The following is a 27020-nucleotide window of genomic DNA, read 5'->3' as shown; positions in this document are numbered from 1 at the left end:
AAATATTACCTTTTGGAAACTTCACTGACGAATACAGCAGGTTCCGTAGATGGCAATGAGATATAGGTGCACACATTCTATTTCAGCGGTGTTGTTTGAATTCATGGCTATCAGAATATCTCTCCAACTTGTCCTCACATATTGTACACTTGGAAAGGCAGATTTGATGACCTTTTAACATCAGATTCAAAAAAATGGCAATAATCATCTCTGAACACAGAGCCCTTTTTTTCTGCAGTGAAATGCTATCCTACATGTGCTCATCTCCATCAAATGGCACATGAGATTTAATGTGTCCATATGCCTTCTTATTTGCTCACTTCTTTTAAAGGTGCTGTTGCCTGTATCATGATGGAAATATCTACTGTGGCCTGCATACTCTTTTTGACCGCATTTCACATTTTCTGGCATGATTAAGGTGAGAAATTGAACCGCCAATAATTATAAGATAAATGTAAGTCTTGATTTGAAATGGGAGTGATCTTGATTTTGTCCAGTTTAGTTCAAGTTTTGAATCAATTTTTTATTACTCCAATTTTAAAAAATAATTATAACCCCTGCAATTGTCAGCTCAGAACTGTCAGCAAATAAAATGTTCCCAGATTTCAAACCAAATAGTCAGAATCAAATCCAGTCAAAATGTTTTACCTTCTAGAGGAAGTTTCTTCACGATAAGTGTTTGGTATCCATTTGGTAATAAGAGAAGTTAACCACAACTGACATGATCTCTTCCTTAATATAGAACCAGTGAACGGATAGTATAAAATTGTACTTGTTTAAATTGTTTTATCCAAAGTATTAAAAGTATCACTGAACATCACTCTAGTCAACAAAAAATAATGTGTCCATAAATGAAGGCTGCAAAATTAACTTTCTCTTTTCATGTATTCAAGGAAAAATCAAGTTTTGTCGACTTGAGAATAAAAGAATTGTGCCTCGCATCAAGCTCAGTTAGACAATTTACTGATAAAATCATCCAACATTAATCAACAAAATAAGACCTACTCGATTATCTTTAGAAGGATTACAGAAATACAAATTTCAGTTCTCTCCACTTACGGAGAAATATCAGGAACAATTAATGAATTGGCCACTGACCTGACAGAATCACTTCCAATTTTGTTTCAGCATGAAATATAACAGCGAAAACGCTTAGAGAGTATTCACATTTTAAATATGAAATTGTTTAAATAGAAAAGTATAGAGCTGCTTAAGGTGGGGTGAACCAGGGTGGAAGAAAAAAAATGAAAATCTTAGTTATTTCTCATGTGTTTCCATGGCAAAAGGGGCATTATTCGGTAAAGACTCAATAACATTTTAAATTAACTGAAGGTTTTAGAATATGTATTGCATAATTTCAATCATCTCTACCGAGCATAAAATTAATCGAACAAAGGCTAGATTGGTTGCAATGGGATTCACTGATCCACAAGTGGCAAAAATTGTAAATTTTGTTCCAATTACTGAACAAATTTGCTGATTTTTTTCAAAGTCAGATCATTAACTGATGAATCCATGTGCTGTGTGTAAACAGATATATTTTTCAAGTATAAATCAAAACAAAAACCATCAAATTTATTTGGTAATGTGATGTGAACTAAGTTTCAATGTGTTTCTTCTCATAATTCCATCTGCAATTCAATCAGGCAGAAAGTGATGTAAAGATTGGTTTATGCATTTTCAAAAGTACAAGTAAGGATTAATATCCTTATCTGTGATTTATGTCTACTCTGCTTCCTTTGTACATTCTACTCAGACAGGTGAATAAAGAGGCATCAAAGAGGACTCGATTTTCCAGGATATTTTTTAAAAAGTACTCTGCTTCTTCAGCTGTCAATATCCTGCAATACCCAGTCAGAAGCTGATTACTGATTGTCAGTTTTTGTGAACAGGACAACAATGTGAAATAAAAATGTTTGATATCTTACTTTCAGATTTGGAATTAAAATATTTCTAAAGCTATTTGTTAACAAGTCAGATTAACAAGACAGGATTAGTTTCCATGTTGTTACTTGAAGACATAAAAATTATAGTCAGACAAGGCAAACAAAATAGGTGGCCCATTTTACCAAATAACATAAATCAAACCAGTTCCTTCAATAACTGCATTATGAAATGATGATAACTGCAGCTCGATTTCACTTTTCTCATTCTTTCATCATTGCACGAAGTCCAATATTCACCAGATCATATTTATGAGGATTGCTTCTTGTTTTGGGAACATCAGTAGTAAGTAAGCTTCTGTTTGTTTTGTTGTTCACATGAGATCTGTGAGATAAAGGCTGAAGGTAGGCTTCGTGAGAAAGACAGTGAGGAGGAGTAAGCCCCTGGTAATCAGAAGCCTAGTGAGGAACTGTTTAATTATGTACAAGCATTGCCTAAATTTGATACGAACGATGTGGAAGCATTTTTCATCTCATTTGAAAAGGTGGCTAAACAAATGCAGTGGCCAATGCCAAACTGGGTTTTGTTGATCCAAATGAAACTTGTAGATAGGGCGAGTGAGGTATTCGCATCACTATCAGGGGAGGTAGGAGTATGAGGAGGTGAAAAAAAGCCATTTTAAGTGCATATGAGCTTGTACCAGAAGCCCATAGACAATGTTTCTGGAATCTGTGGAGGGACTTTGGTCAAATCTTTACTGAGTTTGAAAGGATCAAACAGAATAATTTCAATAGATGGATGAGAGCTTTAAAAATCGAGCAAACCTATGATGCCCTAAGAGCGGTAAGTATTTTGGAAGAATTCAAAAATGTACTGCCTTAAGTAGTGCAAACTCATGTGGAAGAGCAGAGAGTTAAAACAACAAGATTAGCAGCTGAGGTGCCTGATGATTATAAGCTGGAATATAAAACTCGGTTTGGCTTCCAGAATCAAGTTCAGTCCATGAGGGATAGAAATTGGGGCAAAGAGAAATCCTCACGTGGAAAGGGAAAGGTGGATTTCAGTGCAGATCATAAGGATAACTTACCACAGGGTAAAAAAGAAACCCTTGAGGGGGACAAAGAAGTTAAAAGGCTTTGGTATTTTCATTGTAATAAAGTGGGCTACACAAAATCACAGTGTTGGTGGGATAGGAGAAAGCTAAATGTAGGAAAACCAGACAAGCCTGGAAGTTTTGTTGGACTAGTAACAAAAAGCACAAGGGGAGTCAAACAACTGAGTGTTCATCAACAGAAATATTCAACAGTGGAGATAGGGACTTTAAGCTTGGTGTTGGCATTACAACATTTCAGTGTTTATACTGCAAGTAATGCATCTGAGACAATTGCATACACTGATCACAACCCATTGACATTTGTGGAAACATTTAAAGATAGAAATGCCAGACTATTCAGATGGAGCTTGGTGTTGCCGCCATTCAGTTTGGCAATTGTGCATGTGGCAAGTCATGAAAACGTGATTGCTGATGCCTTATCGAGACTTGAGTGGGATAAGGAGGTGTTTGGTGGTGGGTGTACTGCGGCCTGAATTTGCATGTGGTTGTGTATGTTTGCATGTCTGTAGTTAGTATAGTGCATATGTGTGTTTAGACTAGTAACCGGGTTTTAAAGGTTTAAAAATGAAGCCACCTTTTGATATTGTTGGTTCATTATGTTTTAAGGTGGGAAGTGTCACAAAGCCAGTCCGTTCTTTCCTAAAAACTGTTCCTTGGCTCAAGGATACTCTGTTCTTGATGTTTTTCAGAGGGACTCGAGATGGAAAAAAGTGTGTGTACAAGAGAGTGTGTGTGCACTATAGAGAGTGTGCGTGAGAGAGAGTGTGTGCATGCGAGAGAGAGTGTGCATGCAAGATAAAGACAGCGCATGCGAGAGACAGTGTGCATGTGAAAGAGAGTTGCATGCGGGAGAGAGCGCATGTGAGAGAGAGTAGTCTGTGCCCATGAGAGAAAGAGTGCGTGTGTGTGCGAGAGTGCACTTCTGAGACAGAGTGTGTGCATGCGAGTGAAGAAAAGAGTGCATGTGCAAGAGGAAGTGCATGCGTGCAAGAGATTATCTGCATGCCCTAGAGAGTGTTCTGGTGCTCAAGAGAAAGAGAGTGCTTGCGTGTGAGAGAGAAGTGTGTACATGTGTGCAAGATTGCATGCATGTGTGTGAGAGAGAGAGAGAATGTGTGTGTGTGTGTGTGCGAGAGAGTGTGTGCGTACGAGTGTGTACAAAAGAATGAGAGTAAGTGCACAAGAAAGAGTGTCTGAGAGAAACAGAATAGAGAGAATGTATGCGCTTGTGAGAGTGTGTGCATGTGCAAGAGAGAAAGAGTGTGTGCGTGTGAGAGAGCGTATGTGTGCGTGTGTGAATAAGTGTGTACGCAAATTGTGTGTGTGCACCTGCATGAGAGTGTGTGCATGCGAGTGTGCGCGTGTGTGAGAGAGTGTGTGCATGTGAGTATGCGTGCGAGAGAGAGTGCACACACGCAAGAGAGAGTGCATGGGTGAGAGAGTGTACACAAGGGAGAATGCATGCAAGAGAGAAAGAGTGGACGCAAGAGAGAGTGTGCACGTGCAAGAAAGAGAGTGTGCGTGCAAGAGAGAGTGTATGCACACGAGAGAGAGAGTGTGTGTGGGCAAAGAGTGTGTGTGCAAGAGAGTGCACGTGCAAGAGTGTGCACGTGAGAGGGAGTAGTTTTGCGTGATCCCTTGCAATGTTGTTTCTGAGGTTTGAGGAGAAGGAGATGAGCATGCCAAGTGCTTTTCTTATCTCTCCACCTTTGAATCCTTTCTCACTTAGAATTTGTGAGAGTCCATCAGAAAACACTGCAAGCTGCAGGAAGTGCAAAAAAAAAGCTCCCTGTCTACTCATAAAACGGTTCACTTGGAGGTGTCTGAAACAATTGCAGTGGAAACACTCAATTTAATGTGTATAATGTGAGGATTACTGCTCAAAGAGAAATCATTTCCACATTGCAGGTGAGTGTGTGTGCATGTGTGTGTGTGCTTGTCACTGTGCGTGTTGATGGTGCTGTCAGTTTGGATGGTGCTGTGAGCTGCTGCGGTTCCTCTCTGACTGAATCCTTGAGGATTTTCACCCTCCACACCCCCTGGAGGCCAACATAGGGAATCATTTTAATTACAAGGAGCTTTGTTGCATTATTTTGTCTCATCACCCGTGACAGGAAATGTCTGTTTAGGACTACGTTGGAGTAGCAGCCCATTGGAACCAGGAAACTTTATGTTGAATAATAGGGATCCCAGTCCTTTGTTATCATTAATAATGTAGGGAATTCATTTAACGAGGTATTTTACTGCGTTACTGAACTTCAGTCTGAATCCAGACAAGGTTGCTGCATAAATAAATGTTCAGTGGGTAGGTTCTGATAATGTCACATAATCACCTGCCACTATATTTCACATCATAACGGCACATAGTTGGCTGTTTGTGACATTAATATGGGGTCTGTTGAGACTGTGTTTAATAGTGGAACAATTTCAAATGAAACATTCTACTGAATTTCATCAGAACCCTCCGAAAGATTTGATTTTGCTGGAGACTCACAGAAGGTAGCAAGCTGATCGGAATTGACCAGTAAGAAATTACATTTCCCCAGATTATTCCTTTTGATTGTGCTGTGATGGGGAATCAGCAGGTTCCCAGCTATACTCTCAATGCCGGCACTAGCCTTAGGACTCTCTGTCAGTATGTGATTGAATACTTTCCACTATTGATATTCAGATGAGCTGCATTGGTTTGAGCACTGTGTTTTTATTCAGTTTAAATGATTGCCTGAATTTGACTTTGATTAAATGGCAGAAAGTCAATCTGTTTGATATGTTGAAGTCATGTGGGGTGCTGATTTGGGTTCACGTCACCATCTGCAATTGCAAGCTGTACAGACCGCAGCATGGTCATATTTGCACTGGACTCCTCTTGTGAGCTTGAGCTTAATGGTCTGTGGGTGTGGATTTGAATCCACCACGGCAGCTGCTGAAGTTTAAAATTCATTCCAATTTGGAATTAAAATGCTCATTCATGTCTCCATTGTTGGAAGCCCATCTAGTTCGCTGAGCCCGTTTCCCTCAGGAAAGGCAGTATGTTCTCCTCACTTGTCCCTTCATGTGACTCCAGATCCTGGGAAATTGAGAATTGGGAATAAATGCTGACCTCGCAGTAATGTACACATTCAGTGTGCGAGGAGAATCATGTTTCAATCAGTGAGTGAAATGTTCTTGTTTAAAGAGGCCAGCTCCTACCCGAGAGTACAGAAGGACAGCTCAGAGACATATGGACACTTGGAATGAACTGATCCACTAATAACGTGATTTTCCCAGTCCACCCAGGTTGAAGTCCATCATGATCATTGTAACTTTGCCTCTCCTACACATCTTTTCTCTCTCCTGGTGTATCTCGTGCTCCAGCTCCTGACTACTGTTTGGTGGTCTGTACATGACATGACAGTGACAGAGATGGGGGACAAGAGAGGGTGAGACAGACAGGGAGGGGGAAGGACAGAGGGAGATAAGGACAGGGATAAGGGCAGAGAGAAGGACAGGGAGTGAGAGAGACAAAGTGGAAAAATCAGACAGGGATAAACAGGATTTAAGACAGGGACAAACTGAAGGGGTGATATTGTTTGTCCCGGCTTGCTCTCTCTTGATGGGTTCTCACACTCCCTCTCTCCAGTGACACAGACCCCGCTCCTGGAGTTTCCTTCAGCCTGGGAACGTATCAGTGTGTCTTTATTTTTATTGTATTTCTATGTCTCTGTCTGTCCAATGGGGTCTTTGTTGTTTTGTGGAGTGGATCCCCCTTTCCTATCTCTCTTTTTCTGTCTGTCCCTCTTGTATGAGAGTGATACAATGCTACTGTCTGCTGGGCTCCCTGCACAACAAGCAGATTTTGTTTTGGTGGAAACATCACAGTCTATGAATTTCTTGCACATTTGTTTGATTCTTCTAAGAATGTCTTTGGAGACACAGAGCAGTTTTATCCATCCCGTGTGATGTTGCCACTGAGATATGAGGAGAAGATGAACATGCCCAGTGCTGCTCTCATCCCTTCCACCCTTGAATCCATTCTCACTTAGAACTTGTGAGAGTAAATCATAAAACATTGTAAGCTGCAGAAAGTGCTATAAAATTCACGCTGTTTCCTCAAAAAATGGTTCACTCAGAGGTGCCTGGATACAATTGCAGTGGAAACACTCTACTTAATCTGAATAATGTCAAAAATACTGCTCACAGACAAATCATTTCCAAATAGCAGAGAAGCAAAACATTTCTCTTAGAGTGTGGTACACAATGAAGGACCTCAGTCCAATTGAAGTCTTTTCCACACTGGCCTTGAGAATGTCTGTGAACATGTGTGTGTGTGTATGCGTGTGTGTGTGTCACTATGCGCATGTGTGTGTCTGGCTGTCTGTGTGTCTTACTGTGTGCATGACACTGTCTGTGTGTGTCACTGTGTGTGTGTCTGGCTGTGTGTGCCTATCTGTGTCACTGTGGGTGTGCGTCACTCTCTATGGGTGTGTGTATGTGTGTTGATGTTGCTGTCAGTTTGAATGTGCTGTGAGCTTCTGCCCTCCCTCTGTCCCTCTCTGACTGAAGGTTAGAGGGTTTATTCCCTTGACCACCCCCCACAGTGGTGTGTGGAGGCTAGCAGAGGGTGGTATTGTATCACTTTCGTCGTAAGGGGGCTTCATTCCATGACTTTGACTCATCACCCCATGACAGGAAATTTCTATTTGGGACTGTATTGGAGTAGCAACCCATTGGAATTCAGCAGCCTGATGCTGAAAAATAGGAAGTCTAGCCATTTGTTATCATGTATAAGTTTTATTTATTCATAATATGAGGAATTCATATAATTAGATATTTTACTGCGTTTCTGAATTTCACTCCGAAGCCAAACAATGTTGTTGCATGAAAAAATGTTTGGCGAGAGGGTTCTGACATTGTCATGTAATCACCTGACACCATTTTCCTCATCGAAACAGCTCATAGGTGGCTGTTTGTGACGTTAGTATGGGATCTGTGGAATGAGATGATGTATTTAACAGTGAAACATTTTCAGATTAACTGCTCTACTTAATTATAACAGAAACCTTCAAGGATTTGGTTTTGATGGAGACTTACAGAGGGTTCCAAGCTGATAGGTGTTATCCAGCAGGAAATGCCTTTTCCACTGATAATTTCTTTGGATTGTGCTACAATCGGGAATCCATAGGTTCCCAGCTCAACTCTCTCCCTGCACTGGGATAAGGACTCTCTGTCAGGATGTGATGGAAAACTCTCCACTTGCCTGGATGGATGTAGTTCCAACAAACGCTCAAGAAGATCAACACCATCCAGGATAATGCAACCCACTTGACTTGGCACCACATCCCCAAACATCCCCTCCCTCCACCACTGAAGCTCAGTAGCAGCAGTGTTTACCATCCGCAAGGTGCACTTCAGAAATTCACCAAAGATCCTCAGACAGTACCTTCCAAACCCACAGCTACTTCCACCCAGAAGGACCAGGGGAATAGGTAGATGGGAACATCACCACCTCCGAATTTCCCTCCAAGTCACTCACCATCCTGATTAAGAAATATATTGTCATTTCATCAGTGTTAAAGGCAGCTCAGCAGCACCTTCTCCAGGGGCAATTTGGGATGAGGAATAAATACAGACTCAGTCAGTGATACATCCCCTGAGTGAATCAAAACAAAAAATTATGGTCTGAATGAATAGGACCCTCCTGCGTGCTTCACAGGGGTGTTTTATTTATTCATAACACAAGGACTTCATGTAAGTAGGTATTTTATTGCGTTACTGATCTTTGCTCTGAACCGGGACAATGTTGCTGCATAAATAAATGTGTTTGTGCAACAACTTAACCTCTGCAGCTTGAAACCAACTGTACTGAAGTGATATAGAAAAGGTGAGTAATCATTAGGAGTGATTCCTTGAATGACATAATATAAGAAATATACAACAGTGATTAACCACAGGAGGATGGAGCTCCCAGAGATGGTGCAGAGTAAAATCACAGACTTCCTTCTGCTCTCCATCTCTGGTCTTTGTGATTCTCTTTTTTGATCTCACCCTTCAGCCTCTTCCGGACTTGACTGGTCACTAAAATGTGTCTGACTGTCAGAGCATTGAGCAACAGAATTAAAGCGAATGGCAGTAAAGGGGTCAAAACTGTATCAAGCCAATCTAATGCCACCCACCAAGTCTCAGTATAGTAGCTTGACTTTGTTTTACAGTAGAATGGCACATTGTTGATTATCCCTCGAGGCACATATTGAAAATAGAAGGGGATGTTTTTCAAACAGAACAGGGTGCAGGTTGTTGCTAGAATCACAATTGCAGTTTTCTCAGTGCAATATTACATTCTCATCTTCTGACAACAAATGGTCACAAAGCAGTCAAAGGAGAAAGTGACAGTGAACCAGGCAGAGCAGTCCCTGGCTGCACGACGCAGCAACCCTGTAACACTGCACACAGGAGTGATGTCTAGGAAAGACCGTCCATAATAATAATAGGGAAATCTCCACAGAATAACCTCAGTGATAATGACCGTCAAATCGGCAGCTGCCATAACCACCAGGTAGCGGGTGGTGCAAGGTGAAACACCGCACTTTCTCTGGGAAAAGATTGTAATCGCCAGCAAATTAATTGTGGGAGACAAACGGAAAAGAAACAGTGAATTATTGATCATGAATTCTCCCTGCCAGTTCCAGAGAGCAACAATAAGATTTTAGCATGAAAAACTGGTTCACTGTATGAGTGGAAGTGGTTAATGTTGAGTGAATTTAAATTTTAAGAGTTGCACACCCACCTCAGATTGTCCTCTAGCCCAGTCACTCCAAAGATCATGGGGCTTGGGGAATGATGGAGCTCACATCCTCTCCTCAGAGAGCAGAAGGAAGTCTATGATTTTCCAAGATAAGTATGTGAATTAGTGTAACAGATTCTCACTTCTCTCAACCCACTCTAGCAAGCACAGAACACTATGAGAAATCTTGATCCCAACTCAGTCATAGTCAGGCACTTGGACTATAAATCATTCAAACTCTCCCCTTCTCCTTGGATCAGCTCATTCCCTTGGTATTGGACTAAATCCTGATTGTAGTCACAACAGGACCAGGAAACAGGTCATCAGAACATGGATAAGGTTTCAAACAAGACGACTCAATGAGTCTTACACAAGTGCAGCAGAACAGAGAGTGCAAGGTTCCCTTAGTGACAATGTGTTGGGACTGCTGTGATACTTCCCCTGTAAAATTACCCATCTGTACATAAACGTCTCAACATGCAGGGATTGGAAAGGTAACCTGTCAGGATTTGAATGTCCTGGCCAGAGGCAGTGAGGCGGAGGGAATTTCCAGATGGGAGAATAGTTAGCTGAAGCTTTACAGATCAAAATTGTGAATTCCCCTCAATTTCTTTTCTTAACAGAAAAATAAGCTATCCAAAATTTAAAATTAACAACTGATCCATCATCCACTGCTGTTTGTGGAAGAGAGTTCCAATCCTCTTCCACCCTTTATGTGTAGAAATGTTTCCTATTACCTCTCCTGAATGCTCTGGACCTTATTCTCAGACTCTGCTCCCTCATCCTGGAATTCCCATCCAATGGAAAGTTTATCTTTTCCTGCCTTTTCTAGTTAATATCTTGTAGGACTTCATTCATATGACTCCTAAACCTTAAAATTCCAGGTAAAAAAGGTCTCATTTGTATGACAAAACCAGAAATTGCTCAGCATGTCTGGCAGCATCTGTGGGAGAGAGCACAGAGTTAACGTTTCGGGTTGAGTGACCCATCTTCTGAACTAACCTGCCTGATCTCTCCTCATACTTTCAAGTCATATGAAACTGGAACAGATGACAGAACGCTGAGACCAGAAAATGCTGCAGCAGCAGTGAAGTTGGGAGTCTCTGTCAGTGGAGAATTGTACCGAGAATGCTGCTCAGTGAATTGCTGTCACAGTCCCGGTGTCTGGATAAGGCTGACCAGTCAGTGAGCTGGAGACGTTATTGTTTAAAAGGTAAAACCAGAGAGCAGATCAGCAGCAGATTAAAGCAAGTTCAATTGTTGTAACGCCATACCTGGGATGCCAATAAAACCAAGAATGGTGCAGAACACCTTCTTCACATGATCAATTGGTTGATGCATTTTTCTGTGTGAGGTAATCGGTCCCTTCAGGCAGCTGACAAGCTCCTTGTTTGAGACTCTGAGCTGATGCATTCCCAGAGACGCTGCCTTATACTGTGTGGAAGCTCCTTGGGGAGATCGAGGTGACAGCATTGCTCGGCTTTGTTGCTGTTTTTCACATTTCGGGAAATGAACAAAATAATTACAATAACAAGTTTAATCCCAATTATGCAGAATCATTGCTGCTCAGTACATCATAATGAAATAACAAAAACAGAATCTGGAATCTGTCAGCAATAACGCTGTCCACTCAAACACCACGAGCCCCATCCCAAGATCACAAACTATTTCAACTGATGCTGCATCGAGACAGTTCATTCCAAGTGTGAAAATATGTCTCCGAGCTGTCCTTCTGTACTCTCGGGTAGGAGCTGCCGTCTTTAAACAAGAACATTTCACTCACTGAGTGAAATGTGATTCTTCTCACACACTGAATTTGTACATCACTGAGAGGTCAGCATTTATTCCCCATTCCCAATTTCCCAGGATCTGGTGTCACATGAAGGGCCAAACAAGGAGAACATACTGCCTTTCCTGAGGGAAGGGGTCTCAGTGAACAAGATGGACCTCCAACAATGGAGACATCACGAACCTCCCTCTTACTGTAACTGTCCATCCAGATACATCACTGACCTCCCCCTTACTGTCACTGTCCATCAGATACATCACTGACCTCCCCCTTACTGTCACTGTCCATCAGATACATCACTGACCTCCCCCTTACTGTCACTGTCCATCCAGATACATCCCTGACCTCCCTCTGATCATTGCAGCTACAGCAGCTAACAAGGAAGGCAAATAGTAGTTTTGACATTTATTATAAACAGAATAGAGTATAAAGGTCGGGGAGTGTTGCTGCAAGTGCAGAAGGCAGGAGAACAATCTCAGCTGAAGTTTTGCAAACAATTTTGGGATATAATTGCTTTGGAGGCAGCTCAGTGGAAGTCCATGAGATAATTCCAGAGATGAAGGCGTTGTCTATTTCCTCCTTAAAACAAGCTCGACAACTCCAATTGGAATGGTCTAAATGAATGTGCCCAGGTGTCACCAATACTGAAACGGTCAAATCAGTACAAACATGAGCCAATACCAATGTACATAGTCCCTTCTTTATCAGGAAACGTTACAATACCCTTTAATTACAGACATACTATCTCTAATCCTCTTTGGCCCCTTCAGTCCTGAGTCTTTTGGAGATTTACGCAGTCTCTGTCTCTCTTTCTCTCTGGCTCTGTGAAGCTGCTTTCTCTCTCACTCACTCTCTCTCTGGAAGGTCAGTTGTTCTCTGCCTCTTGTCGTGCTGATGTTACTCTCTCCCTCCACTCTCTTCTCCCACTGCCTGGGCTCTCCTTCCCCTCTCCCCACTCTCTCTTTCCCCCTCCCCGCACTTTCCTTTCTCACCCCCACCCTGAGCTCTTTCTCATCCCTTTCCTTGCTCTCGTTCCCCACTTCTCTGCGATCTCCTTGACCCCCCCATCCCTGCAGTCTCCTTTCTCCCACCCGTCAGCACTCTCCTCATTCCCCTCCCTGCACTCTCTTCTTCCCTCCCCATGCTTTCCTTTATTACCCCCTCTCCGTGGTCTCGTTCCCCGCTTCCCTGCACCCTCTTCTGCCCCCCCAAAGCTCTCTTTTTCCCCCTCTGTGCTCTCTCTTCCCCACAAGCACCTCTTTCTCCCCCTTCCCTGTGCTCTCCTTTGTCCCCTCCCCCGCTGTCTGCCCCTCCCCCGTGTTCTCTTTGTCCCATCACCCCAGTGTTCTCTCTCCCCCCAAGTCTGCTTCCCTGCCAACCCCTTCCGTGCGCTGTCTTTTCCCCCTCAGCCTGCTAATGTCTTGCTTCCCCCTAAGATATTTGCCACGCCCTCAAATTTATGTCCTAGATGGAATCTAGGATGAGAGGGCATCAGTTTAAGGTGAGAGAAGAAAGAATTAAAGGCAAATTGAGGGGGAACTATTTTTACAAATTGAATGAGCTGCTAATGGAAGTGTTTGAGGCAGGTACATGAACAACATTTAAAAGGCATTTGGACAAATGCATGGATAGGAATGGATTAGAAGGATATGGGCCAAATGCAGGGAAATGAGGTTAGCGTGGATGGACATGTTGTTTGGCATGGGCCTTTCTCTGTGTGGTAGGATTCTATGACTCTGTGACTCTACACATCAGTGACCTCACTCTGATTGTCTCCATCCAGACAGATCCATTTCTAGCCTCACATATATTAACACTGTCCAACTGTATCAAAAAGTGACCTCACTTTTATTGTCAATGTTCATCCAAAAACATCAATGATCGTACTCTCAACATCACCACATACCTAGATACATCACTGACCTTACTCTTACTGTCACCGCACACCCAGATACATCACTGACCTTACTCTTACTGTCACCACACACACAGATACATCACTGACCTTACTCTCAACATCACCGTATACCGAGATACATCACTGACTTTACACTTACTGTCACCGTACACCCAGATACATCACTGACCTTACTCTTACTGTCACCGTACACGCAGATACATCACTGACCTTACACTTACTGTCACCGTACACCCAGATACATCACTGACCTTACTCTCAACATCACCGTATACCGAGATACATCACTGACCTTACTCTTACTGTCACCGTACACCCAGATACATCACTGACCTTACTCTTACTGTCACCGTACATCCCAGATACATCTCTGACCTTATTCTTTCTGATGCTGCACACCCAGATACATCACTGACCTTATTCTTACTGTCACCGTACATCCCAGATACATCTCTGACCTTATTCTTTCTGATGCTGCACACCCAGATACATCATTGACCTTACTCTTACTGTCACCGTACACCCCAGATACATCACTGACCTTAGTCTTACTATCACAGTACATCCAGATGCATTACTGACCTTACACTTACTGTCACTGTATATCCAGCTACATCACTGACCTTACACTTACTGTCACAGTATATCCAGCTACATCACTGACCTTACACTTACTATCACAGTACATCCAGATGCATTACTGACCTTACACTTACTGTCACAGTATATCCAGCTACATCACTGACCTTACACTTACTATCACAGTATATCCAGCTACATCACTGACCTTACACTTACTGTCACAGTATATCCAGATACATCACTGACCTTACACTTACTATCACAGTATATCCAGCTACATCACTGACCTTACACTTACTGTCACTGTATATCCAGATACATCACTGACCTTACACTTACTGTCACAGTATATCAAGCTACATCACTGACCTTACACTTACTATCACAGTATATCCAGACACATCACTGACCTTACACTTACTGTCACTGTATATCCAGATACATCACTGACCTTACACTTACTGTCACTGTATATCCAGCTACATCACTGACCTTACACTTACTGTCACAGTATATCCGGATACATCACTGACCTTACACTTACTGTCACAGTATATCCAGATACATCACTGACCTTACACTTACTGTCACAGTATATCCAGCTACATCACTGACCTTACACTTACTGTCACAGTATATCCAGCTACATCACTGACCTCATACTTTCTGTCACCGTACATCCAGATGCATTACTGACCTTACTCTTACTGTCACCGTACACCCAGATACATCACTGACCTTACACTTACTGTCACTGTATATCCAGATACATCACTGACCTTACTCTTACTGTCACCATACACCCAGATACATCACTGACCTTACACTTACTGTCACCGTACACCCAGATACATCACTGACCTTACTCTTACTGTCACTGTACACCCAGATACATCACTGACCTTACTCTTACTGTCACCGTACACCCAGATACATCACTGACCTTACTCTTAATGTCACCGTACACCCAGATACATCACTGACCTTACTCTTACTGTCACCGTACACCCAGATACATCACTGACCTTGCACTTACTGTCACTGTATATCCAGATACATCACTGACCTTACTCTTACTGTCACCATACACCCAGATACATCACTGACCTTACTCTTACTGTCACCGTACACCCAGATACATCACTGACCTTACTCTTACTGTCACTGTACACCCAGATACATCACTGACCTTACTCTTACTGTCACCGTACACCCAGATACATCACTGACCTTACGCTTACTGTCACCGTACACCCAGATACATCACTGACCTTACGCGTACTGTGACCGTACACCCAGATACATCACTGACCTTACACTTACTGTCACCCTACACCCAGATACATCACTGACCTTACTCTTACTGTCACCGTACACCCAGATACATCACTGACCTTACTCTTACTGTCACCGCACACCCAGATAGATCACTGACCTTACACTTACTGTCACCGTACACCCAGATACATCACTGACCTTACTCTTACTGTCACCGTACACCCAGATACATCACTGACCTTACACTTACTGTCACCACACACCCAGATACATCACTGACCTTACTCTCAACATCACCACACACCCAGATACATCACTGACCTTACTCTTACTGTCACCGTACACCCAGATACATCACTGACCTTATTCGTTCTGACACTGCACACCCAGAAACATCACTGACCTTATTCTTACTGTCACCGTATACCGAGATACATCACTGACCTTACTCTTACTGTCACCGTACACCCAGATACATCACTGACCTTACTCTTACTGTCACCGTACACCCAGATACATCACTGACCTTACACTTACTGTCACCGTATACCGAGATACATCACTGACCTTACTCTTACTGTCACCGTACACCCAGATACATCACTGACCTTACTCTTACTGTCACCGTACATCCCAGATACATCTCTGACCTTATTCTTTCTGATGCTGCACACCCAGATACATCACTGACCTTATTCTTACTGTCACCGTACATCCCAGATACATCTCTGACCTTATTCTTTCTGATGCTGCACACACAGATACATCATTGACCTTACTCTGTCACCGTACACCCCAGATACATCACTGACCTTAGTCTTACTATCACAGTACATCCAGATGCATTACTGACCTTACACTTACTGTCACAGTATATCCAGCTACATCACTGACCTTACACTTACTATCACAGTATATCCAGCTACATCACTGACCTTACACTTACTATCACAGTATATCCAGATGCATTACTGACCTTACACTTACTGTCACAGTATATCCAGATGCATCTCTGACCTTACACTTACTATCACAGTATATCCAGATACATCACTGACCTTACACTTACTGTCACAGTATATCCAGCTACATCACTGACCTTACACTTACTATCACAGTATATCCAGATGCATCACTGACCTTACACTTACTATCACAGTATATCCAGATACATCACTGACCTTAGTCTTACAATCACTGTATATCCAGCTACATCACTGACCTAACACTTACTATCACAGTATATCCAGATACATCACTGACCTTACACTTACTATCACAGTATATCCAGCTACATCACTGACCTTACACTTACTGTCACTGTATATCCAGCTACATCACTGACCTAACACTTACTATCACAGTATATCCAGATATATCACTGACCTTACACTTACTGTCACTGTATATCCAGATACATCACTGACCTTACACTTACTGTCACAGTATATCCAGCTACATCACTGACCTTACACTTACTGTCACAGTATATCCAGATACATCACTGACCTTATACTTACTGTCACAGTATATCCAGATACATCACTGACCTTACACTTACTGTCACAGTATATCCAGATACATCACTGACCTTATACTTACTGTCACAGTATATCCGGATACATCACTGACCTTACACTTACTATCACAGTATATCCAGATACATCACTGACCTTATACTTACTGTCACAGTATATCCAGATACATTACTGACCTTACACTTACTATCACAGTATATCCAGATACATCACTGACCTTACACTTACTGTCACTGTATATCCAGATACATCACTGACCTTACACTTACTGTCACAGTATATCCAGCTACATCACTGACCTTACACTTACTGTCACAGTATATCCAGATACATCACTGACCTTATACTTACTGTCACAGTATATCCAGCTACATCACTGACCTTACACTTACTGTCACAGTATATCCGGATACATCACTGACCTTACACACTGTCACAGTATATCCGGATACATCACTGACCTTACACTTACTGTCACAGTATATCCAGATACATCACTGACCTTACACTTACTGTCACAGTATATCCGGATACATCACTGACCTTACACTTACTGTCACAGTATATCCAGATACATCACTGACCTTACACTTACTGTCACTGTATATCCAGATACATCACTGACCTTACACTTACTGTCACAGTATATCCAGCTACATCACTGACCTTATACTTTCTGTCACCGTACATCCAGATGCATTACTGACCTTACTCTTACTGTCGCCGTACACCCAGATACATCACTGACCTTACACTTACTGTCACTGTATATCCAGATACATCACTGACCTTACTCTTACTGTCACCGTACACCCAGATACATCACTGACCTTACTCTTACTGTCACCGTACACCCAGATACATCACTGACCTTACTCTTACTGTCACCGTACACCCAGATACATCACTGACCTTACTCTTACTGTCACCGTACACCCAGATACATCACTGACCTTACTCTTACTGTCACCGTACACCCAGATACATCACTGACCTTACTCTTACTGTCACCGTACACCCAGATACATCACTGACCTTATACTTACTGTCACAGTATATCCAGATGCATCACTGACCTTATACTTACTGTCACAGTATATCCAGATACATCACTGACCTTACACTTACTGTCACAGTATATCCAGATACATCACTGACCTTACACTTACTGTCACAGTATATCCAGCTACATCACTGACCTTACACTTACTGTCACAGTATATCCAGATACATCACTGAACTGATACTTACTGTCACAGTATATCAAGATACATCACTGACCTTATACTTACTGTCACAGTATATCCAGCTACATCACTGACCTTACACTTACTGTCACAGTATATCCAGATACATCACTGACCTTATACTTACTGTCACAGTATATCCAGATACATCACTGACCTTACACTTACTGTCACAGTATATCCGGATACATCACTGACCTTACACTTACTGTCACAGTATATCCAGATACATCACTGACCTTACACTTACTGTCACAGTATATCCGGATACATCACTGACCTTACACTTACTGTCACAGTATATCCAGATACATCACTGACCTTACACTTACTGTCACAGTATATCTAGCTACATCACTGACCTTACACTTACTGTCACAGTATATCCAGCTACATCACTGACCTTATACTTTCTGTCACCGTACATCCAGATGCATTACTGACCTTACTCTTACTGTCACCGTACACCCAGATACATCACTGACCTTACAATTACTGTCACTGTATATCCAGATACATCACTGACCTTACTCTTACTGTCACCGTACACCCAGATACATCACTGACCTTACTCTTACTGTCACCGTACACCCAGATACATCACTGACCTTACTCTTACTGTCACCGTACACCCAGATACATCACTGACCTTACACTTACTGTCACCGTACACCCAGATACATCACTGACCTTACTCTTACTGTCACCGTACACCCAGATACATCACTGACCTTACTCTTACTGTCACCGTACACCCAGATACATCACTGACCTTGCACTTACTGTCACCGTACACCCAGATACATCACTGACCTTACTCTTACTGTCACCGCACACCCAGATACATCACTGACCTTAATCTTACTGTCACCGTACACCCAGATACATCACTGACCTTACTCTTACTGTCACCGTACACCCAGATACATCACTGACCTTGCACTAACTGTCACCATAAACCCAGATACATCACTGACCTTACTCTTACTGTCACCGTACACCCAGATACATCACTGACCTTACTCTTACTGTCACCGTACACCCAGATACATCACTGACCTTACTCTTACTGTCACCGTACACCCAGATACATCACTGACCTTACTCTTACTGTCACCGTACACCCAGATACATCACTGACCTTACGCTTACTGTGACCGTACACCCAGATACATCACTGACCTTACACTTACTGTCACCGTACACCCAGATACATCACTGACCTAACTCTTACTGTCACCGTACACCCAGATACATCACTGACCTTACTCTTACTGTCACCGCACACCCAGATACATCACTGACCTTACACTTACTGTCACCGTACACCCAGATACATCACTGACCTTACTCTTACTGTCACTACACACCCAGATACATCACTGACCTTACTCTTACTGTCACCACACACCCAGATACATCACTGACCTTACTCTTACTGTCACCATACACCCAGGTACATCACTGACCTTACTCTCAACGTCACCACACACCCAGATACATCACTGACCTTACTCTTACTGTCACCGTCCACCCAGATACATCACTGACCTTATTCGTTCTGACACTGCACACCCAGAAACATCACTGACCTTATTCTTACTGTCACCGTATACCGAGATACATCACTGACTTTACTCTTACTGTCACCGTACACCCAGATATATCACTGACCTTACTCTTACTGTCACCGTACACCCAGATACATCACTGACCTTACTCTTACTGTCACCGTATACCGAGATACATCACTGACCTTACTCTTACTGTCACCGTACATCCCAGATACATCTCTGACCTTATTCTTTCTGATGCTGCACACCCAGATACATCATTGACCTTACTCTTACTGTCACCGTACACCCCAGATACATCACTGACCTTAGTCTTACTATCACAGTACATCCAGATGCATGACTGACCTTACTCTTACTGTCAACGTACACCCCAGATACATCACTGACCTTAGTCTTACTATCACAGTACATCGAGATGCATTACTGACCTTACACTTACTGTCACAGTATATCCAGATACATCACTGACCTTACACTTACTGTCACAGTACATCCAGATGCATTACTGACCTTACACTTACTGTCACAGTATATCCAGATACATCACTGACCTTACACTTACTGTCACTGTATATCCAGATACATCACTGACCTTACACTTACTGTCACAGTATATCCAGCTACATCACTGACCTTACACTTACTGTCACAGTATATCCAGATACATCACTGACCTTATACTTACTGTCACAGTATATCCAGATACATCACTGACCTTATACTTACTGTCACAGTATATCCAGATACATCACTGACCTTACACTTACTGTCACAGTATATCCAGATACATCACTGACCTTACACTTACTGTCACAGTATATCCAGCTACATCACTGACCTTACACTTACTGTCACAGTATATCCAGATACATCACTGACCTTATACTTACTGTCACAGTATATCCAGATACATCACTGACCTTACACTTACTGTCACTTTATATCCAGATACATCACTGACCTTATACTTACTGTCACCGTACACCCAGATACATCACTGACCTTGCACTTACTGTCACCATACACCCAGATACATCACTGACCTTACTCTTACTGTCACCGTACACCCAGATACATCACTGACCTTGCACTTACTGTCACCATACACCCAGATACATCACTGACCTTACTCTTACTGTCACCGTACACCCAGATACATCACTGACCTTACTCTTACTGTCACCATACACCCAGATACATCACTGACCTTACTCTTACTGTCACCGTACACCCAGATACATCACTGACCTTACTCTTACTGTCACCGTACACCCAGATACATCACTGACCTTACTCTTACTGTCACCGTACACCCAGATACATCACTGACCTTATACTTACTGTCACAGTATATCCAGATGCATCACTGACCTTATACTTACTGTCACTGTATATCCAGCTACATCACTGACCTTACACTTACTGTCACAGTATATCCGGATACATCACTGACCTTACACTTACTGTCACAGTATATCCAGATACATCACTGACCTTACACTTACTGTCACAGTATATCCAGCTACATCACTGACCTTACACTTACTGTCACAGTATATCCAGCTACATCACTGACCTCATACTTTCTGTCACCGTACATCCAGATGCATTACTGACCTTACTCTTACTGTCACCGTACACCCAGATACATCACTGACCTTACACTTACTGTCACCGTACACCCAGATACATCACTGACCTTACTCTTACTGTCACTGTACACCCAGATACATCACTGACCTTACTCTTACTGTCACCGTACACCCAGATACATCACTGACCTTACTCTTACTGTCACTGTACACCCAGATACATCACTGACCTTACTCTTACTGTCACCGTACACCCAGATACATCACTGACCTTACTCTTACTGTCACCGTACACCCAGATACATCACTGACCTTACTCTTACTGTCACCGTACACCCAGATACATCACTGACCTTGCACTTACTGTCACTGTATATCCAGATACATCACTGACCTTACTCTTACTGTCACCATACACCCAGATACATCACTGACCTTACTCTTACTGTCACCGTACACCCAGATACATCACTGACCTTACTCTTACTGTCACTGTACACCCAGATACATCACTGACCTTACTCTTACTGTCACCGTACACCCAGATACATCACTGACCTTACTCTTACTGTCACCGCACACCCAGATACATCACTGACCTTACGCTTACTGTCACCGTACACCCAGATACATCACTGACCTTACTCTTACTGTCACCACACACCCAGATACATCACTGACCTTACTCTTACTGTCACCACACACCCAGATACATCACTGACCTTACTCTTACTGTCACCACACACCCAGATACATCACTGACCTTACTCTCAACATCACCACACACCCAGATACATCACTGACCTTACTCTTACTGTCACCGTACACCCAGATACATCACTGACCTTATTCGTTCTGACACTGCACACCCAGAAACATCACTGACCTTATTCTTACTGTCACCGTATACCGAGATACATCACTGACCTTACTCTTACTGTCACCGTACACCCAGATACATCACTGACCTTACTCTTACTGTCACCGTACACCCAGATACATCACTGACCTTACTCTTACTGTCACCGTATACCGAGATACATCACTGACCTTACTCTTACTGTCACCGTACACCCAGATACATCACTGACCTTACTCTTACTGTCACCGTACATCCCAGATACATCTCTGACCTTATTCTTTCTGATGCTGCACACCCAGATACATCACTGACCTTATTCTTACTGTCACCGTACATCCCAGATACATCTCTGACCTTATTCTTTCTGATGCTGCACACACAGATACATCATTGACCTTACTCTGTCACCGTACACCCCAGATACATCACTGACCTTAGTCTTACTATCACAGTACATCCAGATGCATTACTGACCTTACACTTACTGTCACAGTATATCCAGCTACATCACTGACCTTACACTTACTATCACAGTATATCCAGATGCATTACTGACCTTACACTTACTGTCACAGTATATCCAGATGCATCTCTGACCTTACACTTACTATCACAGTATATCCAGATACATCACTGACCTTACACTTACTGTCACAGTATATCCAGCTACATCACTGACCTTACACTTACTATCACAGTATATCCAGATGCATCACTGACCTTACACTTACTATCACAGTATATCCAGATACATCACTGACCTTAGTCTTACAATCACTGTATATCCAGCTACATCACTGACCTAACACTTACTATCACAGTATATCCAGATACATCACTGACCTTACACTTACTATCACAGTATATCCAGCTACATCACTGACCTTACACTTACTGTCACTGTATATCCAGCTACATCACTGACCTAACACTTACTATCACAGTATATCCAGATATATCACTGACCTTACACTTACTGTCACTGTATATCCAGATACATCACTGACCTTACACTTACTGTCACAGTATATCCAGCTACATCACTGACCTTACACTTACTGTCACAGTATATCCAGATACATCACTGACCTTATACTTACTGTCACAGTATATCCAGATACATCACTGACCTTACACTTACTGTCACTGTATATCCAGATACATCACTGACCTTACACTTACTGTCACAGTATATCCAGCTACATCACTGACCTTACACTTACTTTTCACAGTATATCCAGATACATCACTGACCTTATACTTACTGTCACAGTATATCCAGATACATCACTGACCTTATACTTACTGTCACAGTATATCCGGATACATCACTGACCTTACACTTACTATCACAGTATATCCAGATACATCACTGACTTTATACTTACTGTCACAGTATATCCAGATACATTACTGACCTTACACTTACTATCACAGTATATCCAGATACATCACTGACCTTACACTTACTGTCACTGTATATCCAGATACATCACTGACCTTACACTTACTGTCACAGTATATCCAGCTACATCACTGACCTTACACTTACTGTCACAGTATATCCAGATACATCACTGACCTTATACTTACTGTCACAGTATATCCAGCTACATCACTGACCTTACACTTACTGTCACAGTATATCCGGATACATCACTGACCTTACACACTGTCACAGTATATCCGGATACATCACTGACCTTACACTTACTGTCACAGTATATCCAGATACATCACTGACCTTACACTTACTGTCACAGTATATCCGGATACATCACTGACCTTACACTTACTGTCACAGTATATCCAGCTACATCACTGACCTTACACTTACTGTCACAGTATATCCAGATACATCACTGACCTTATACTTACTGTCACAGTATATCCAGCTACATCACTGACCTTACACTTACTGTCACAGTATATCCAGCTACATCACTGACCTTATACTTTCTGTCACCGTACATCCAGATGCATTACTGACCTGACTCTTACTGTCGCCGTACACCCAGATACATCACTGACCTTACACTTACTGTCACTGTATATCCAGATACATCACTGACCTTACTCTTACTGTCACCGTACACCCAGATACATCACTGACCTTACTCTTACTGTCACCGTACACCCAGATACATCACTGACCTTACTCTTACTGTCACCGTACACCCAGATACATCACTGACCTTACTCTTACTGTCACCGTACACCCAGATACATCACTGACCTTACTCTTACTGTCACCGTACACCCAGATACATCACTGACCTTACTCTTACTGTCACCGTACACCCAGATACATCACTGACCTTATACTTACTGTCACAGTATATCCAGATGCATCACTGACCTTATACTTACTGTCACAGTATATCCAGATACATCACTGACCTTACACTTACTGTCACAGTATATCCAGATACATCACTGACCTTACACTTACTGTCACAGTATATCCAGCTACATCACTGACCTTACACTTACTGTCACAGTATATCCAGATACATCACTGAACTGATACTTACTGTCACAGTATATCAAGATACATCACTGACCTTATACTTACTGTCACAGTATATCCAGCTACATCACTGACCTTACACTTACTGTCACAGTATATCCAGATACATCACTGACCTTATACTTACTGTCACAGTATATCCAGATACATCACTGACCTTACACTTACTGTCACAGTATATCCGGATACATCACTGACCTTACACTTACTGTCACAGTATATCCAGATACATCACTGACCTTACACTTACTGTCACAGTATATCCGGATACATCACTGACCTTACACTTACTGTCACAGTATATCCAGATACATCACTGACCTTACACTTACTGTCACAGTATATCTAGCTACATCACTGACCTTACACTTACTGTCACAGTATATCCAGCTACATCACTGACCTTATACTTTCTGTCACCGTACATCCAGATGCATTACTGACCTTACTCTTACTGTCACCGTACACCCAGATACATCACTGACCTTACAATTACTGTCACTGTATATCCAGATACATCACTGACCTTACTCTTACTGTCACCGTACACCCAGATACATCACTGACCTTACTCTTACTGTCACCGTACACCCAGATACATCACTGACCTTACTCTTACTGTCACCGTACACCCAGATACATCACTGACCTTACTCTTACTGTCACCGTACACCCAGATACATCACTGACCTTACAATTACTGTCACTGTATATCCAGATACATCACTGACCTTACTCTTACTGTCACCGTACACCCAGATACATCACTGACCTTACTCTTACTGTCACCATACACCCAGATACATCACTGACCTTACTCTTACTGTCACCGTACACCCAGATACATCACTGACCTTACTCTTACTGTCACCGTACACCCAGATACATCACTGACCTTACTCTTACTGTCACCGTACACCCAGATACATCACTGACCTTGCACTTACTGTCACCGTACACCCAGATACATCACTGACCTTACTCTTACTGTCACCGCACACCCAGATACATCACTGACCTTAATCTTACTGTCACCGTACACCCAGATACATCACTGACCTTACTCTTACTGTCACCGTACACCCAGATACATCACTGACCTTGCACTTACTGTCACCATACACCCAGATACATCACTGACCTTACTCTTACTGTCACCGTACACCCAGATACATCACTGAACTTACTCTTACTGTCACCGTACACCCAGATACATCACTGACCTTACTCTTACTGTCACCGTACACCCAGATACATCACTGACCTTACTCTTACTGTCACCGTACACCCAGATACATCACTGACCTTACGCTTACTGTGACCGTACACCCAGATACATCACTGACCTTACACTTACTGTCACCGTACACCCAGATACATCACTGACCTAACTCTTACTGTCACCGTACACCCAGATACATCACTGACCTTACTCTTACTGTCACCGCACACCCAGATACATCACTGACCTTACACTTACTGTCACCGTACACCCAGATACATCACTGACCTTACTCTTACTGTCACTACACACCCAGATACATCACTGACCTTACTCTTACTGTCACCACACACCCAGATACATCACTGACCTTACTCTTACTGTCACCATACACCCAGGTACATCACTGACCTTACTCTCAACGTCACCACACACCCAGATACATCACTGACCTTACTCTTACTGTCACCGTTCACCCAGATACATCACTGACCTTATTCGTTCTGACACTGCACACCCAGAAACATCACTGACCTTATTCTTACTGTCACCGTATACCGAGATACATCACTGACTTTACTCTTACTGTCACCGTACACCCAGATATATCACTGACCTTACTCTTACTGTCACCGTACACCCAGATACATCACTGACCTTACTCTTACTGTCACCGTATACCGAGATACATCACTGACCTTACTCTTACTGTCACCGTACATCCCAGATACATCTCTGACCTTATTCTTTCTGATGCTGCACACCCAGATACATCATTGACCTTACTCTTACTGTCACCGTACACCCCAGATACATCACTGACCTTAGTCTTACTATCACAGTACATCCAGATGCATGACTGACCTTACTCTTACTGTCAACGTACACCCCAGATACATCACTGATCTTAGTCTTACTATCACAGTACATCCAGATGCATTACTGACCTTACACTTACTGTCACAGTATATCCAGATACATCACTGACCTTACACTTACTGTCACAGTACATCCAGATGCATTACTGACCTTACACTTACTGTCACAGTATATCCAGCTACATCACTGACCTTATACTTACTGTCACAGTATATCCAGATACATCACTGACCTTACACTTACTGTCA

The 27020-nt window shown here is 42.5% G+C and overlaps 1 pseudogene; it reads right to left on the bottom strand.

The window, feature by feature from the left end:
* Positions 1 to 8721: 8721 nt before the first annotated feature.
* On the bottom strand, positions 8722 to 11099 carry LOC148137316 (putative G protein-coupled receptor 139; annotated as a pseudogene).
* Between the last annotated feature and the right edge of the window lie 15921 nt (positions 11100 to 27020).

The sequence above is a fragment of the Chiloscyllium plagiosum genome, unplaced genomic scaffold, assembly GCF_037043375.1.
Source record: "Chiloscyllium plagiosum isolate Xiang-an unplaced genomic scaffold, Cpla_swu_hap1 HiC_scaffold_44, whole genome shotgun sequence".
NCBI classification, from domain to species: Eukaryota; Metazoa; Chordata; class Chondrichthyes; order Orectolobiformes; family Hemiscylliidae; genus Chiloscyllium; species Chiloscyllium plagiosum.
Note: the sequence above shows the minus strand (reverse complement) of the source record. Positions and strands in the feature narration are given on the sequence as shown.